This window comes from Vespa velutina, chromosome 1 (assembly GCF_912470025.1).
Source record: "Vespa velutina chromosome 1, iVesVel2.1, whole genome shotgun sequence".
In the NCBI taxonomy this organism is placed as follows: Eukaryota; Metazoa; Arthropoda; class Insecta; order Hymenoptera; family Vespidae; genus Vespa; species Vespa velutina.
Genome location: NC_062188.1, coordinates 9,603,854 through 9,623,841, shown reverse-complemented (window position 1 = coordinate 9,623,841; position 19,988 = coordinate 9,603,854). Strand labels below are relative to the sequence as shown.

The window sequence follows — 19,988 nt, the reverse complement described above, 5'->3', positions numbered from 1 at the left end:
TTAACAAATATTACCATGTGTTATACGACTTTTCACGATTGCATATCCAATAGTTGCTGCCACCTGGAAGAATGTAGGCATATTAGATGCAGTTATCTCCGCAATGTGAGCGATAACGTGGCATTTCATTTGCATGATCACTTAATAAGGGGTTACATCTGGTATGATAATAATGTGTTTTTACTTGGAAATTTATCGATCGATTTGTGAAGCATTTATCGATGCATATTGATCTTAGATTTTTAAAAAGTTTCATTCACAATATGTATATATATATATATATTATAATTTATTTAAAATTACATATAATCATGTTATTTAGGATGATTATTAATAATTATAATACATAATCGGCATATATATTAAATAATATTTGATTATTTTTATATAATTATTATAAAATTTTATTAAATTTGATAATTTTTAATAAGGATCGAAAGTTCGATTAGTAGTGATTATTTATTGGATATTTTACTGAAAAAAGGAAATATTAAGAAAAAAGATTTTATTCCTTAGGTTATTGAGCTGGTATATACCTACATATAAGATATCGCATCGTAGGCTGCAGTATATATCCGCGTTAATTTATAGCCTGTCTTCTAATCGTCCTTTACCTGCACCATAATTTATTACTACTCTCCCCGTATTTATTGCTACCTCAAGCGCGCGAGAGTAGTATTATATGTACCAAATTGGTACATTGTGTGCTCGCCGATACACCCTCGATAAATTATTGCACAACGGAAGGTGTTACGCTTGATACCTAACCGATAACTTACGATCGCAGGAGCATACGTTTCGATTGTCTGATTTTCCCTCTCCCTTTCTTTCTTTTTCATTCTGTATCTCTTTTTATTTCTTCTCATTTTATCACATCATCGTAATCTTTGGTAACATGATCTTCTTGTTTGTTAACAAATTAACTGAACAAGAAAACATGGTAGATTTAAGATCAATGATGATTTCTTTGGATTACGATCGTACACTGTATTTCTTGTAACATTTTAAATCAAGTTAATAATGAAATGGATATAAATGTTGCGATAACATTATCGATTATAAATATATTTTTATAATTTTAGGTTTAATATCGCGGTATCTAAATAATCTTGAATGTTGAAGCTTATGTAACGAATTCGTCTGATAAAATTGACACGATAGACGATACCATAGATTCTATATGTAATATGATTATCGATTCATTTCAATTTTTATTATCTTTTATAATAAAAGTTATTTCTCGAGCTTTAAAGGGATAACTGTCTTTTAACATTTATAATATTTATTACTTTAGCAAGAATTACTTTTCTTCTTTCCAGTAAGAAATAGAAAACTTTTTTTGTGAATGAAGTGAAATTAAGAGAGAGAGAGAGAGAGGGAGAGAGAAAAGGGAATGCTGTTCTGATCGCGAAAAGACCATTCTTGAGAGTTTTTAAAATCATGAAATCTTAAAGAGTCGCTCCGAAGTTTAAAAAGCATCTTTAAAGTCTTGGAAAGCTCGGTTAGTACAACTAAAAATATAAGTTTAATGTATAAATGTTGTGAAATGGGAAAATGATAAGAGAAAAAGAGCGATGGGATTTGTGAATTTATGAAAAAAAGAAGAATATCAAATCGTTAAATAGCCATTTAAAGTTTTCGAACAATATTCAAATGCAACGTGTAATAACGATACGACGTTATTATCGAATTATCGAAAATTGGCATTAACACGGCGCATTAATCCGAGAGTCCTGGTCGTCAAATATTTGTCCAACGTTGCGTCTAGGTTATTAGCATTTTCGGCCGGAAAATCGTCGCTCGTGGTTGTTCATCTCCTTCTGATGATTTGAATAACAATAGTAGTGCCCGTTTTGCGCCAGCCTAGCTAGCCCGTTTCTCCCAGTTCGAAATTGGCTTGAAAGCTGTGCATAGCTTCGTTGCGAACGCGAAGAAGGGGCAGTAGAATCAAGTTGGACAAATTGAACCGTTTTGCGCGCGTGGCTGCTCGTTTCTATCTCATCACGGAGACGCTACGAAACTTTTAACGCTCGATTACGTTCGTGACTACGATGTTATACGCTGGTTTCTCTCATTTACGGATTAACGAGCCTTAGAACAAATTACGATTCGTATCGGTCGTTTGAGTTCGTTAGTTCTTTTTTTATTTTCTTTTATTTTCTTTTCTTTTCTTTTTTCTTTTATAGCTGCTCAAAAGATAAGAAAAGATGTATTCTTTTTTTTTACGGATTTGTATTTTTAACTTCGTAATGATATAAATAGATTAGCCAGAAGTCATTATAGAAATATCTTTCAATAAGATATTTCTGCATAATGTATATCTTAAGATAAGTGGTTTTAATAAGATAGTATAGTGGTGTTAATTTTTGAAAGATATTAAAATTCGATTTATATATTATATATATTATGGATTAGCTAGAAGTTATAAAAAAAAAAATATACAATAAGATAGTTGATCTTAATGGAATAATGAAATATTTATTTTTATTCTTTTTTTATTTATGTAAAATAGTTTAATTTATACATATCTTAGTATATGTATATATAAGTATTTATTTATTATATATGAAATATATTTTTTCTCAAATGAATAATTCTATAACTGTAATAAATAATACAAATAATAAAAGTATAATTCAAAATTGGGTTATGGAAAAAAATTTTATTTCGTAAATTCCGATGTTTCTCGATCTTCTGATATATGAATGATATTTGAAGCAATTTTTTACGCTTTCCCAAAAAATCGATGATAGAGCGAATGAAAAAATGTTTATTTCACCTTTCGAATCATAGAACGTCACATATAATCTGACGAATGCTTAAGTACAAAAATATTTTTTTAAATCTTAATTGTCCGTCATGGTTGACTATACTAATAAAAAAAAATATAACAACTATAATAAATAAAAGTATATTTTTAATAATAAAAGTTATCAGAGTTAACAATAATTGTTACAAATATATTTTGTTCAAAATGTCACGTTTTTCAATTTGAATTTGAATTGAATCAATGAAATCAACTTTTTTGATTCTCATTTTTTTATTACTTTTATTCACTATTTTAAAAATACCAAACTCCCAAATAAAATGTCGTATCAAACTGAAGTTAAGGATAATGGTAGGTGCTTCGTCGACGCGGGTGCTAAATTTTGGTGACGATCGTTGGCAATGCGGGCTCGGTCGCGGATTTTTGCCAGTCGAACACGTATGAGCCACTCGACGTTCGAGCCGATCGCACGGCGACCACAAATTTTCTCGTTTCCACGATTATATCGCCCGTATCGCGACTACTGTCATTTATAGTGTGCTTACACGCATACATTACATTCTCGCACGTTTATTCCCATTAGTCGAAATCTCCCTAGGATTGGGAATCGTTAGGCCCTTTAATCCTGTTTTTGGTTTACACTTATATCTTTCAACCAGAAAATTGTTCAAAAAAATTGTTCGAGCACTTGAAAGAGGATTCTAAATAATGTGCATATATATTTTTCTTTTTTCTCGTACATCATCCATCAAGTCTTGGCATCCATGTTTTAACAAGGAATTTGTTCTGATAAAAAATTTATTCTTGTGGTTTGTAATATTCACATAGCGTTTTCGTAATAATTACTTTGCTTTTTTATTTTGACGTTGTTCAAATTTAATCTTTTTATCGAGGAGATTTTCAATAAATGAACATGAATGTATGTGAAATTTATTTGATTATATAGAAAATATTATAATATTATTAAAACATGTTGAGTGTCGAATCGATTTTATATATTTATGTAATATTTTCCGTAACTTTTTGTAGATATGAGATATAGAAAAAATTTGTTATATATATCTTTTATAGGAGACTTTATTATTTATACATTAGAAAGTATACTTATAGTTTCCAAAACGTCACAAAAATAATCTTAAAAATATTAGAATCGATTTTGCAGACCATCGGTAACACCCACGATATTCAATCTATTGAAACTTAAAATATAATAGCAAAATATACAACTATTATTAAAAATAAAATGTTATGAATGAAGAAGGGCAGCTTTAAATAAATTGATGAATCATAAGAAGAAGAAGAATCGGAAATTTTAATGCCTTTTTAATAGAAGCAAATAAATTATTTATTCTTTTATAACGAAAGAGATTAAATTATCGTGAAGAATTAATTCGTTAACAGATTAAAGATATAAAATTTCTTTTACATATTTATTCAATTGTATTTCTTTTCTTTTTGTACTTGTTCTTTCTCGTTGGAAAATAAAATTATTTCTTTCTGACATAATGTTTTCATAAGTTTTAACACAAATAGTTTTCTTTTTAGTTAAAATTTAGAATGCAAATTTGCAAACAATTTTAAAAGAAGAGAAGTGCAACGTAGTGCTATGTAGACAGCACATGTATGTAAGTCTTGTCAAGGTAAATTTCTCGTTAAAACTCGTATGCAAGAACTTGTCGGAAAAATCCAATATCACACTCGAAATGTACGATCGATGCGTGTATATATATATGTATGTATGTACGTGTCTATCCACTTTAGCATCAAAATGATTGGATGGATTGACTTAAAATTTATACTAAAAATCATGTTGCATGTCACAAAGATCTACGAATAATTTTAACTCGATCTGATTTTCGATATCAAAATGATTCAAAGATTAAACAATCCATAACAAATTCCATATACATGTATGATCGAAATATTTCAAACTTTGAAACACATGAACATAATGTCAGTTAATAACTTTTTTATCAGAGTAATCTATTCAAAATTTGTAGATTGAATGAAATATATTGTTGTTTAATATAAATCAATTTTTCTCAACCTTTTTGTCGTGTGGTCTAATACATTTGTTCGTAATGGTACTACTACTCAAACGTTTATAAAATAAAATTTTTAAAAATCTGATAAATTGGAGTCGTTATATATTATTTTAAAGATACGAATATTATTGTGGTATTTTCGTGTATTTGCAAGAAAATTTTGTGAAAACTTTCTCGAAATTTTTTACAAATTAATCACTTACCTCGCTTTGACGTAATGTAGCAACTATTGTATCAGGACCCATTGAATATTTAACGCTATCCGCAGATTAAGAAATGTTGTCCTATATGATTGTATAGATCGTCTCAAAATTTTTACCAAAATACAATTATGGTTTAACAAAGTTTTATTCTAAATTTTGATTATGTTTGACTCACAATTTTAAAATAATGAACAACTCACATCAGGCTGGTACTCAGAAATGTATTCACGTTTTAATTCATTCTATTATACAATTTTTGTCGAGCAACAAGGACAAAGAATAGAATGTATGAACAAAAAGAGACAAGGAAAGAAAGAGAGAGATAGAGATAGATAGATAGAAAAATAGAGAGAAAGAGAGAGAGAGAGAGAGAGAGAGAGAGAGAGAGAGAGAGAGAGAGAGAGAGAGAAACAAAGAGAAGAATCGTTCAATCGCTAGGTAAAACGCGATCCGTTTGATTCCGCTCTAGTCATTTCAAACGACGTATCCCGTTACCGTCAACGAAATTCTGCGTTGAAACTTTGAGCGTAAACTATTCGATAGGTGTCACGCAATAACTCCTTCCTATCTGCTGATTCGTTTGACTGCCGGTTCGAGCACGCGCAGCCACAAATTTCATCGTTTGTCCATTTCCATCGGACGTAAAATAGACATGAACAACAATCGGGAACAGGGTTGGTTACCATCTGAATCTCCGTGACTTTGTCATAAATTTTCATTTATCTCTCGGATAACCGCACACTCATTATCATTTTTCGCTTGTCATGTATGGTCAACGCGATACTCACGATTTTGATCGATTCGTGTGGTATAAATCCCAGTAGGGATTTCATAAATTCATAGCGTCATGGAAATGGTGGTAAATAAACTGTCAGAATTGCATAAACGTGCTAACTTGTTTCTATTGGAAAATATAATGTTATATTTTAGTGCGATCAATGACATAAAACATATGAGATGACCTTTAATAGGATAAAATATTTATTGAATTATTTTAAAATTTTAATGAATTCATTTTTGTTAAATATCATTTGTTCATAAAATCTGATTAATTAAATGATTTAAGATTAAATTAAGATTTAATATGTCTTTCAGACTTAAAGAATGTTTAAATAAATCGAATGAAATAGGAAAAAGATCACAGATTAAGACATTATTGATGTTAGTATTAACTAATATGATTATCAAAAACCATTGATGTTGTAGCGACCATAAATAGTCTATAAAAAAGAGGAATAAAAATAAATAAAAACAGAAAACTCGAAGAATCACTCTAATGGATATGAAAAAATTTTAAAGAAAATATTACTTTGAAAATTTTCCAAAGCACGTATTTAATTAGCGTATTTAATTTTATAAAAAGCATTATTTTATAAAGTACATATTTATTTATCTATATTTGCTTTTTACATAGGTCAAGTTATGATAAAAAATTGTATTATTTCAAAATATCACAGATTCTAAATTAATATCTCTATTCAAATTGAAGCATTAGTACGATCAGAAGTTCTTTTTAAAAAATTTATAAAATCAAATTGAAAAAACTACATAAACATAAATTCATAAAAAAGTATCACAATGGCATTGATTGCATTGATTGCATCGATTGTTCTAGAAATGATTTATGAACGATGTTACTCTTTCTTGGTATGAAAGATTTTGATAGTAGTTGGTCTTCCTGTTCAAGGACAGTATCGTGGATGTTGATTTATGAGTATGCCACGTCGGTTTCGTCGTACTCGTTGAAAGATATTATTTACGTTGAGATTCGGTTGGAGAGCGAGACGCCTCTATACTCGATTCCTAGGTACATGAATTATGGAGACACCAATGTTATGTACGTAGAAACTCCCTGAGGGTAGGTGCTGCCTCGTGTCGCCGAAACTCTGTCGAGTTCTGCTATTAGTTCTCTCTATTGAAAGGCCAGTTTGTTATACTTGCACGATTACTGCATATAGAGAGTCGCTATGTTAATATCCTCCGACTGGTAACTTACGAGAATCCATCGTTCGAGATGTGCACTCGAGTAATAACTATGACCAGCTTACATATCTCTCTCTTTCTCTCTCTCTCTCTCTCTCTCTCTCGGTCTGTCTGTCTGTCTATCTGTCTCTTCAAGAGTTATGGTTCATTCCGTACATTTCAATGAAGTAAATCTTGCAATGATAAACTAAATCCCTTTATCAGATTTATGTATGATATTTAATCGATTTCTCTATGTATTACTCAAGTTAGATACCTTTAAATAGACAATTTTATTATCGTTACTTGAAAGATTTATTTGTATCTATTGATAAAGGACCGTGCAAGAAATTTTTTAATCACGTATTAGATCTTCATATTTTTTGATAAGATAATAATAAGTATAGGTAATAAATAAATTAATTTAAATAATAATTTCTAATAATATAATACTATGAATAATAAAACTAACCCATCGTAAGTCTATCGTAAAAATGATAAGTTATAGTCAAGTGTATGTATGTTCGAATAAAGATCTCACGAATGCGGTTGCGGGATAAGTGACAAAGAAATATGTATGTAAGGGGTACAAAGTTTTATGGCTTTATCGATGCTATCTCAGAGTCACTCGCCCGTTATTCTTTATTCAGACGGGAAGTGCGATTATAATGCATTCTTTAAACGCGATATTATTTCCGTTATGCTTTATTATTTTGCGATAGTTAGATAATGTTTTCGTAGCAAATTTACGAAGATTTAGTTAAGATTTTAGTCACGCTGAAGTATTCGAAAATAGTAATCGTTTTATTTCGTAGAAAATCGTGACAACTTTTCAATTATCGTGGTGGAGAGAGGGGGAGAAAGAGAGGAGGGGGGGGAGAGAGAGAGTGAGAGGAGACACATTTCGTAGGTTAACCTCAAGTTTAAAACATATAATTTCATAATTGGATCAACACTTCAGTGGTGAAAGGGTTGCTTCGAGTTCTCATTTATGATTTACATTCATTTATGAATCTCATACAAAATACATTTTGAGCACGTGGAAAAGTTAAACAAGCATCTAGCAACCGTATGATTTGTCGTTTTGATATATACATATGTATTATACATTTGTACGCATACGTGTTTGTATGCCAATATAGTTCTATGTATCTTCTACGAAAAGTACGTATGTATCTTCTACGAACATAAATCAGAAATTTTTTAATGATAAGTAGCTTCTACGTGAGAATCTTTAAAGTGCACACGTACCCATATATCTACATATTGTGTTGTTTTAATTGCAAGTTCATACAAATTCTGCTGTAATATTAAATGAAATAAAAAAGAGACTAGCATGAATTTTCAAATAACTTTTTCGTGATTGTCAAATCAAAATATTCTTCGGATTGATGAATATACTTTTTATTACTTTGTCTTATAACCATGTAAAGATCGTGATTGATCTACTAGATACATGTAAAGACTTGTTTTTCAAGGCACGACTTATATTTTTTATTCTATTAAAAAATGAAATATTGATATTTCATTTAAATATAAATTATAAATATTTCAATGAAAATAAATATTTTCTATAGTGTTATAATTCGTATTTTTTGCAAGAACCGACTTTACTGATATAATTTTTGATTGATCTGTATCTTTCCAATATATTTAGTTACCATAGAAAATTTTTTATACCAACTGCTTTCTCCGTAACAAGACGGAATGAAGTCACATGTAATCTTTTAATCGATCATGTATCGATGTTGTTACTGTATAACTTCCTTTAGCGACTTACGATATACAATGAGAGACTGACAAATGCAGTTAAGATTTCTTCTTTTATTTATTGATTTCAATAATGTTGATACCTAAGTTATCCTAATGTAAAGTATTATAAAGAAACGTTGTAAATTCTTTTTTATACGTAGGTAATACTATATATAAACGACTCATAGACAGTACGAAGATCAGTGCAGAAACATCTGCGCAAAGATTATTAATGACTAAGCTTTTATCAGCGTACATACATATCTATGTAAATACTTTTGTATGTATTAATATACGAGTAGATGACCTCTCTCGATTCATTCTAACAGACTTTAACAACCGAGGAAGCTTATGGTAAGCTGAAAAATGTCTCTTACCACTTGTACACTTTATATTCTCATATTAAATCTAATCCCCAGCTTTCTGTTCCGAGCCATTAATTTTAACCGGTCGTTAGATAAATAAAATTCGAGTTAATTGCAAGCAACGATATTTCGTTTAACGATCATAAGAGATAACGATCATAAGAGATAACGATCAATAATCTTAAACAATAACGTTGAGTCATTATTTTGTTTATTAAGTTAAAATTCAGGAAATATATTAGTTCGTTATGTTTTTGTTCGTATTCATAAGATATTCTAAGTGAATTATTATGCGTTAATATAGATTTGAAAATATCTTGGAACTTGAAATCGATAGTGCAAGTTATTCTTATATTTGAATTGGGAAAGGGAAAAGAAGGGCTTAAGATGTTAAGGGTTCTTAACAAGATTTAGGGAAATACAGAAGGAACTTAAACTATTGAAAAGAACTCTTTTGTAGTTTTAATAAGGAAGGATCACCAATTCCTAAATTTAGAAAATTATAAAACTTTGGGGATACTCAATTTTTTTTTGCTTGTGAACCAATTCTTAAATAAATTATTTTATTTTTTCAATTTATAATTCGTACAATTTTATAATAAATTATTTACAAAATAGTAAACATATGATACAAATCCAAAAGTTTTTTGATTGTTAATAAACAAAATTCATACATTACAATAAACTTTGTATTTGTATTAAAAAAAAAATATTACGCTGCTCCATAGTTATGTAAGTTATATAAAGAATACAACTTTTTGTTAATTTTATGAACAATTGACAAATCTTTTATCAAATGATAGTCCTAAATAAAAGAAGACACTTTTTTCTATCTTTTAAAATTTGCTAATTATCGGAAAATGGCTGAATTTTCAAATATCGATTTTATTCCTTAGAATGAATTTGAACAGCAAAAGAGAATTGTGTAATACATATACGTATATATATATATCTCTACATATCCACAAAGTTTCATAATTTTCTAAATTTCCAGTTTGGATATCTTTTCTTGTAAAATTTCAAGTTATTTTATTATAGAAAATTATATTACACATATATACACATACACACATATGTATATATACATACATACAAACATACATACATACATACATACATATATACATACATACATACATACATACATATGTATATATAGAAATTCAATGAAGGAAAGAAACAAAACAAGGAAACTTAAAGACGAAATGGTTGAGGAATAAGTAAGATAAGTGTTCTTTTATTGTGTATTATATGTTATATTTTAGTAATTCTCTTCTTTAAAATAAACATATTCTTTCACGTAGTTCAAAGATGTGATTAAAAATTATTAGACTATAACAGTATAACAAAATGAATAACGTAATATTAAAAATAATTTAGATGTTAAATATATCGTTGCATTTTCGTGAAGATGGGAAGTAAGGGTTCGTAGAGTATCGGCTTCTTTGGCAAATGTGATTTCTCTTCTCGGTCACGCCCCGTTTCATTTTGGTCTCTTGTGCCAAGAGTAGTTATACGAGCGTGCCAGCAATGTCGGTGTACGCTTTATTCGGTCATTGAATCTCACTAAAGTCACATTTTATGGCGCCTCGTGATCTTCAGAATCGTGCTGGATTTCTTCGTGAATCCTGATGATTAAAAAGAAGAAAACCGGGAATACGTGATCGACTGCGAGATAATTCGCGTATTTAATTGGCATTATGACCTTTTACAGTTGCTGAGATTTCATTGATTTCATTGAATTTATTTAAGTTTTCTCCTATTCCGTGATTTATACCGTTATTCCAGTTTCTTATATAAGCGATATTCTATTTTATGCGATTATACGTCGAACATTGAAATTATTAATTATAAGAAATGAAGTTCTTCAAAATTAATTTCAAACAATTACTTCTTCGACGTTCGTTTGTGAAAATATTTTGCGATGTTTTAATAATATCTCTATTATCGAATCGATTAAAATGTATTAGTTATGAAGTTCTTTCAATTTTCTTTCTATTTTTGTTTTTTTGTTCATTTTCCTTTTTCTGACAAAAAAGTAGTAGTAGGTCATAAAAATATCGAATATTTAATTTTATATTTCGAAAAGAAATTGTAGAACAGTCGAGAGAGACACAATGTCGTTATGTCTTTTTGATGGCTGGCATTGAAATTGGAAAACGAGCTATTAAATGATTTCATCGAAGGAAAGGAAGGGACAAAATAAAGTCACGATACTTTGCCAAGTCACCTTTCTTCGTGATATTTCCGAATCGTCTACGAGGATACTTTTATTTTCGAATAAAAATAATTCAAAGCTTTCACCGGATTTTCGAGCAATTGAAAGTAGAGGAATATTGGTTACTATCGTCAGGAAACATCTCGCAAATTAGATAATTAATTAAGTGATAAACCGTGTACGATGTTGAAAAGAAATCGCGAGATATTAAAATTGAAAATATTTTTTTCTTACTTTAATCTATATTAAACTATTATTCAAAAATTTGAGTAATAATTTATTTGACTAGTCTTATTTATCTAAGAGATAAAAGAAAGAATTTTTTCTCAGTTTTGTTATTCATAAAGTTTAAACAATAGGGATGAAACAATGCGTGTAACCTTGGATTCGGAACTTTATAATGACCTTGTAAATGAATATAATCTGATGCATAGAATCTAACTTCTCTAACACGTATTCATCGTGTTGCGCATTCGTATTTGCGTATGTGATTAGAAAGAGAAAGAGGGGAAGAGAGAGAAAGAGAGAGAGAGAGAGAGAGAGAGAGAGAGAGAGAGAGAGAGAGAGAGAGAGAGAAATGATGAGAGTTTAATGCGTAGTCGATGCGAAAGAAAGAGAAATTGATAACAATCTAAATTAAAATTAGATGGTTAATTTTCCAGTCACAATCTTTTGAAAATTGTTTCGAGAACCGTTGTTTCGAATTTGCATAATAATAAAGATCTTTAAGAGCGCACTTTATACGAAAGGATACGTTATACGTGCGGTCGTTACTTACGCAATTTCATTAACCACCAACCTCGTTTATGAATGTATTTTCAACTATGTTATTCTCTCTCTCTTTTTTTTCTTTATATTCTCGTTCCTTTTTTCCTTCTATTCTTTTAGTAAATGATCACGAAGCAACGAATTACCTCCTTCATTCAAAATTCTTTTCGAATTCATAATTGTTTCGATCTTTAGTCATTGAATGCGTTCGGTTTTCTAATCTACATTTATTTCTCGAAATTAATCTACATTTATTTATTGATCAATTTATTAATCGATATTTTACACGATAAGTTTCTCGTATTTTGAAAACAAATATTTTAGTGCTTTCTCGACAAATGAATTCCTTTCATGATAGTTTAGCTTTTAAAAGCAAACGCATTTAGAATTTCACTAGAATTTCACCATTATTTAGAGAAGCTTAAAAACTTTAAATCGCACTTTAACTTGGCAAGCTAAAGTTTTAAAAATGTGTACTGATGTTTGTTAGAATGTTACATGGTATAATGAACACAATATTATGTCTTTTCTCATTATTAAATATCAGATAATTATTATATATATATATATACATTTAATAATCATTCTTTATTCTTTTTTCTTTAATTATCTGATTTTCATTTAATCGTCAATTCAATCTATAGATTAACGAAGATCTAATAGATGTATCTAAAAATAAGATTAATTATATAATTAATTACAAATTGAAAGTCTGTTATTTAGAAAATTAGAGACAAAAAATGAAGATGATGATTCAGATGAAAGATTATTAGATTAAGAAAATAAGTATAGAAACGTAAATCTCGTAGAATAAGAGCGGTTCGATTTTGAAAACGAAGGAACATAGAAATTGGTTCGATCAGAATTTCTACTTCCAGTCTGGAATAAATGGTACAGCTTTGTCTCTCTATCTCTTCCTCTCTCTCTTTCTCTCTCTCTCTCTTTCTCTCTTTATCTTTCTACTTCTATCTCTCTCTATCTTTCTGCCTCTGGTCATTTTAGATCCTTTATACTGATTCCTTACCGCCATGAAAGACGTTTTCGATTTAATGAAAGGATCCTATCCCGAAGCGATTGTGACCATGTCCTTTTCATTCTGCCACCATACTCACGTAGAATCCAAACCCTCCCTGGTCGCATCCCAAACAAATATCAGGAACAGCCAATATTGATTTTGTCGCCGTTTTTCCTATTCTCTTCCTCTTTTCTCTCGGTCTCTCTCCTTTTCTCCTCCTCTTTTCTGTTTCTTCTTCTTTTCTATCTCTCAGAGAACGAGCAATGTCACACCGAGAAACAAGGCGTGTCAGAACAAATGAAATACGATAAAGCTTATTTCGAGCGTTCATCTTATTATTTAATCTTCGAGCGATTCGATAAATTCGATCAAAGTGATCACCGTCTATATATTATAATATACAACAATAATAATCTACACGAAGATACTTTTCATATATTTGTTTTCATTCTTTTTTTCTTTTTTGTTATTCTTTTGAAAAAAAACAATCAGGCATTACGTTTTTGTTAACTTCTAATTATAGGAGAAAATAAAAAAGAGAAAGAAAAACAAAAAACATTTGATTTATTTACACGCACACACGCACACACACGCACACACACGCACACACACACGCACACACACGCGCACACACACACACACACATATATAAGTTGCTTTTTATTTATTGAATTTATTTTTTTTTTCTCACCATTTATTATGCCAGACTTGTATGTACAAATCGACAGGAGAAAGAAAAAATGCGTTCGTATGGTAATAAATTTTTCAAAAAGATAAAGAAGTAATGCGCCGGAAGCGTGAAATATCGCGAGGATTAATCCTTATCGTTCACGGTAGATTAAGCTTGCCAGCTTGTAATACGATATACTTTGACGCGTATAACGCAAGACAAATTGATACCCCACGTTCGAATACGTTTGAGAATAAAATGCTGTTCCTGCTGTTGTTGCTGCCTTTACTGTTACTGTTGCTGCTGTTGTTGCTACTGTTGCTACTGCTTCTACTGCTGCTGTATTACTCGCGTATGACAACTTCAATTTCAATTTTCCGCCCTTCGACTACAAGCTGCACCATGCTTGGACTTCAATTGCGAACACGCTTATATGCACGATCATAGGATATATTAAACGGACTATGTTGTTTTTACGAAAGACGCAGACGTGTTGTAGAAAATGAAATTTTGTCAAGTTTTTTTTTCTTTTTATATTCGTTTCATTTGATTATAAAATTACTGTATGTAAGAAGTGATATACCCTACGAGTCATCTATTACTGGAAATAGTGAATATCTCGATTAATTCTGTCAATAGAACAAAGTTAAAAAAAAAACAAATATGTTTGGTTCGAAAAATCTGATATAGTAAAATTATGAATTTTTATTTAAAAGTTATATTTTCCAAAATATGGGGTTTATCGATGTTTTTTTTTTTTTTTATATAAAACTTGGCTATTTTGCGGGTATAAAAGTTTTAAAGCAGATTAAGATAAATTCAAAACAATATTAATATATATTATCGTTACAACTGTGAACGAAAATATCAATCTTGAAAATTTATTGATAGGTCTATGATATTAAAGATATTCAGTTAATTAAAGATATTCAGTTAATTAAAGATATTCAGTGTTCTTTCTTTCTTTGATGAATTTGATGATCATAATATCAATTTCATTTTTCTATTCATCATCGTGAGAGATATTGACGTTTTTAATTTTATATGATTCACCTAATATATTTATAAGATTATCGTTTGAAGATACAAGTATCTTGATGTAATATTATGGAGTAAAAATTTGTAGGATTTTAACGAAAGCAGCTCGTATTGATTCTATATAAAATATTTTAACGAGCTCGTGGAACAAATCCATCTCGTTGGTGGAATATATTAAGTCGATGCCGGAGCTTCAATTTCAATTTTCCATCTTTCGACTGCAGACTGCAGCTTGCATCGGGATTACTTCGGTCTCTGGGTTCGTGTTGCGTACATGTGTACGTGTGTACGTGTATACGTGAACATGGAATCGATGTTGAGCCGTCGCTGGAATGTGCCGGGACAATATTCGAGAAGGCTTTCTACCCTAATGGCTAATAAACTGAGCCTCCATAAATTTTCTCTTCCATACTCGCGTTCTCTGCTTCCCTCATTCGTCTTTTCGACCGATTTTACAGAACGAAAGCTGTGCGTTACGCGCGAAAGCTTTCCTTCACGACTCCTTGACTCTTCATTTAACATGGGAAATGATTTCACTGCATTTGATTTCTTTTTGACTGTGATTTTTATCTGAACAACGCGAAGAGAAAACCATTTTTCGATTTTCCATTTGAAGAATTGAGATATCAAAAAATTATTTTTCGATTAGAAAATTCTATGTATTAAATTTCACGGATTAACATAATTTTCTTGAAATTAATTGAGATCGAATAAATTTATAAAGAAAAATAAAAATAAAAATAAAAATAAAAAAAATTAATAGAAAAAAAATTAACTCATTATATAAGATATTTATTTAAATAGAGTGGTATTCTTTCGATTTAATGTCAATTTAGATTTTCATTTTCTCTACAAATTTCTAACGATATTTAAATCAATCGCTTCAACCTCAGGATCCCGTTCAATCGTGATGTCATTCAACGTAAGGAAGCAATTTAAAATCGCTGACCCTGTTTGCGTGGTTCGTCGAAATCACATTTTTATTTTTATCATTATCTCTCTCTCTCTCTTTCTTTATATATATATATATATATATATATATATATATAAAGAGAAAAAGAGAGAAATAGATATATATATATATATATATATATATATATATATATCTATTTCTCTCTTTTTCTCTTTTTTTGGAGAAAGACGTCTCTGATTCGTTTCCGATTCGATGAAAGTTCAGCGATGGATGGATCTTGGATTGAGAAACGGTGGTTGAAGGGAACGAAGAATTTTAAGAAAGAACGACGTCGGAACATTCTGGTTGCGGTCGTTGCATAAAGTCTCGATGAAATGCAAACGAGTGACTACAAAATGTTGGGAAAGAGAGGAAAAAAAATAAAAAAGGAAACAACGAGACTTATTTGTGTTTAGTTTTATGATATGAATCCTGACATCGAGAGGATTCTTGACTGTATCAAAAATCTGCGACAAAGTACAATTCTTTTCTACTAGTAGGCTGCTTCATAATTGACGCGGAAAGATTTTCGACATCATGAAGAAGCTTTTATTGAAATTTTGAAAGTAAGGAACTCAATGTCTTACGACGGGTAATTTAATCAAACGAATTTGTAGATTTTTTTGACTTACGGCCAACATTGATCTTTGAAGATTCTTGATCGTTTTAAATGGTTACGTAATTATTATTTATTTATTTATTAATTTTTTTTTTAATTAGTTACAATTTTGATTTAATGAAGATATGAGAGGGCAAGATTTGTTATTATTTTAATTATTTTAATTATTTTAATTATTTTAATTATTTTAATTATTAATTTTTATTTTTCTTCATTCTTACATTCGTTAATTTTAATTATCTCACATATACAATAAATTCCACTCATTCGTTTATCTCGGAAAGGATGAAAAAACGAAAATATTCTCCGCTTTCTATATTAATTATTTTAATTATTAATTTTCAGTTTTTCTTAATTCTGACTTTGTTTAATTTTAATTATTTCACATACAAAATAAATTTCATTTTATTCGTTTATATCAGAAGGATAAAAATTGGGTATATTTTCCGCCCTCAAAAGCGAAACATTCCCTCTTACTAAAGTTTATTCGCTGTTTTATTTCTCGCGTAGTTGAACGTATGTCAAAGTCAAATAAGAAGCGCTTCTGAAAGAAGAAGAGAAGGAGGAGAAAAAGGAGATGTAGGAGGTATGAGAGCGGAAGAAGCGGAGAGAAACAAACTTGTCGTTCTCGAAAGTCTTGCAAGTCTGTGCTCGCGTTCGCGCTCACACTCGCGTGCATACACGAACAAGAGGAATTTCGATTTGGAAAATCTGGATTTTCCCGAGTGGTACGATTCAAGGAAAATGAAGCAAGTCAATTGTCAGGCCTTCCTTCCTCCCTTACTTATTTCCTTTCCTTTCCTTTTCAACGTCTATAACTTTGTGGACGGTGAACACGAGGACTCGACGGACTTGAAAATCTGTGAAAACTTTGCAATTCAATATGGCTTCTCTCGACTACTTGGCCAAGTGCAAATGTGAAACCTCTATGTCCATTTTGGAGGAATATTTTTATAGGCATTTTACTGTAAATAGAAAGACGACAGAACATAGAATTCATCATAAGTATTTCAAAAGTAATTCGATAATAAAAAATACTACTTTTATTTATATATATGTACAGTATATAATATGCATATACACTCGTACATACGATATTATACGTACAGTATAATATATATGCAAAATATTATATTATAAATTTTATTACAAGCCAATATAGAATTATTATAATCTTTATAATATACTTGGAAAGATTTTAATATTTTTTTTTCTTAAAATATATTATTTCATGATATTAATATATTATAAAATAGTATTTGAGGAAATATGCTTAGTCACTACACGGTTGTGAAATTTTAGTTAAGAATACTCGACTTCATTTTATCCGAAGGAAAAACGAAGAGTAAGGAAACAGGGAAAAAGAGAAATAAAGAGAGAGACAGACAGGGAAGGAGTGAATTCTCGTTACCGAGTCCACGTACGTACGACCCTTTTTTTTTTCCCCGTTTCGAGTTGGAAAGTATACACTCTTAACAATGAAACTGTTTACCGAGATACTCCACAAATCGTCGCTTTTACGTTGTGCCGATTGTCGAGCTTCTTACAGAACGCGTTAGTAATTTAAATTTATCCCTATTGACATTTTGCGAGAAGAAAAAAAGAAAGAAAAAAATTATAAATGCCTTGTAACGTGAAATAATGATTAAAAGTAAAAAGTATATTACTTAAAATGATTTTTGAAGAACTCGTTCTTTCTTTTCCATTTTTAATTCGCTTTTTGTTTTGCTATTATTAATTTATTTTATTATTCGAAAGATAAATAATATATTTATTGTATTAGTAACGTTGAGAAAAATTATAAATTTTGAAAGTCAAGAATACCCTGAAATTGGAGTAGTTATTATTTTCTTCGTTTTTGCTCGACTCATGGATTCTTGTAACATTTCCATGGAGGCAATCCTTGTTTGCTTCGTGGATTCTTTTTAGATTTTTAAGAACAGAAAAAAGATATAAGAAAAAGAAGATAAAGAAGAAAGAGAAGAAAGAATACAGGAATGAGAGAGAATGTGGTATTTTGCAACAAAAAAGCAGAAAAACGAAGGACGTCGCATGCAGAAAATCTTAATCTATGTGATGCTTTGTTTATTCCGTAGAAAATTTTGCGCTCTTTCGTTTTATGCGTCCTTGAAAAAAAAAAAAAAAAAGAAAAAGAAAAAGAATCCTTTATTATTTTTGTAGATTTTCACTCAGAGAGCAAATAATCTTTACTTCTCTTACCTTTCTTTTCTTTTCTCTTTATTATTTTTTCTTTCTTCTTTTTTTTTTTTTTTTCATAGCTTCTATGCGCTTTTCCAAGTTATACGTACTTAAACATTTTTTCTTTTTAATCGCGTTGAAGTGCATCCTACGTTTGTTTTTTCATGATCGTGAATACACCTTTGTATGCATTGTTTTATGCAAGACTTCTTATAGCTCAACATATAATTTTACGCGAGACTTGGGTGGAACTTTCGTTTGACTGAATTAGAAAGAATTCTACATATTTCTCTCTCTCTCTCTCTCTCTCCCTCCTCTTCCTCGTTTTCTTTTATTTTACAGATTGTTTAAGGTCATTTCAACATCGTCGATCCTTAGCGGATATTGATATTAATTAAACATGAATAACGTCAATTTATATGGCAATTTTATTTTTATCACAAACATTACAAGCTTTTGGTAATATTTTAACTTTTTTTTAAATATCCTAGTATGAAAAAAGAAATCCACGTAAATAAGATATTTTTAAAAAATTTGCGATCTTTTTTAAACTTAATTTCTTTATTCTTGAAGACAATGTCCTTATTCCTTATTTCCTTAATTTATATATAATGCTAAATTTATCCTTACTTATATTAATATAGTCTTTATTAAAAAGATTTTTATATAACAGATATAATCTGCTCTTTTTTCTATTAGAATTTCGTAATATTTACGAATTTACATAAAAAGAAATTTATTGATAAAGAGAGATATGGTTTTTTCTACAATTTATTGATAATTGTATCATGTTTGATGTCAGAAAAAATATAGAGAGAAATTCAAAATATTTGTAATTAATTAATTTATTTATTTTTTCTTATAATGAAGATAAATATGGTAAGATTAAATACCTTCTTTCACAAGAGATTATTACTTAATAAATAAATTAATATCCCTGAGATCGAACACATTCGATCTCGTGCTAAATTTCTTGAGAATGTGTGTGTATACATAGTATAATAAAACTGTGTCAAAACTTCTGGAATGTATTCCTTATATGCAGAGAAGAAAAATAGGTCCTATCAACGTGGATCCGGAAATGCTTAATTTCTGAGTTATAAGACTTCCGAATATAATCTTACAATTAGTACATTGCAATCCGCCAAACCATAAACGAAATGTGTGGACGTGAATGCATTCATTTGTATACATTGTATACATTGTATACATTTGTATACATTGTTTCATTAATATAATAGAATGAATAATACATAGATATTCACTACGTAAAACTCCAACAATACCTAACAAAATTCAAAGATACGATTTCAATACATATTACTCTAGGAATTTGGGAGTGTATTCGGAACTTAATGAGGCCTGTATTCAACCAGGTGGACATTTCGAATATTTCATGTAAGGGAATGTCAACA

The 19,988-nt window shown here is 29.6% G+C and overlaps 1 protein-coding gene across 1 annotated transcript in view; it reads left to right on the top strand.

Moving 5' to 3' along the window:
* LOC124954999 (von Hippel-Lindau disease tumor suppressor) overlaps positions 1 to 19,988 on the top strand; it is a 75,041-nt gene that overhangs the window by 2,262 nt on the left and 52,791 nt on the right. The gene's annotated exons all lie outside the window — the stretch shown is intronic.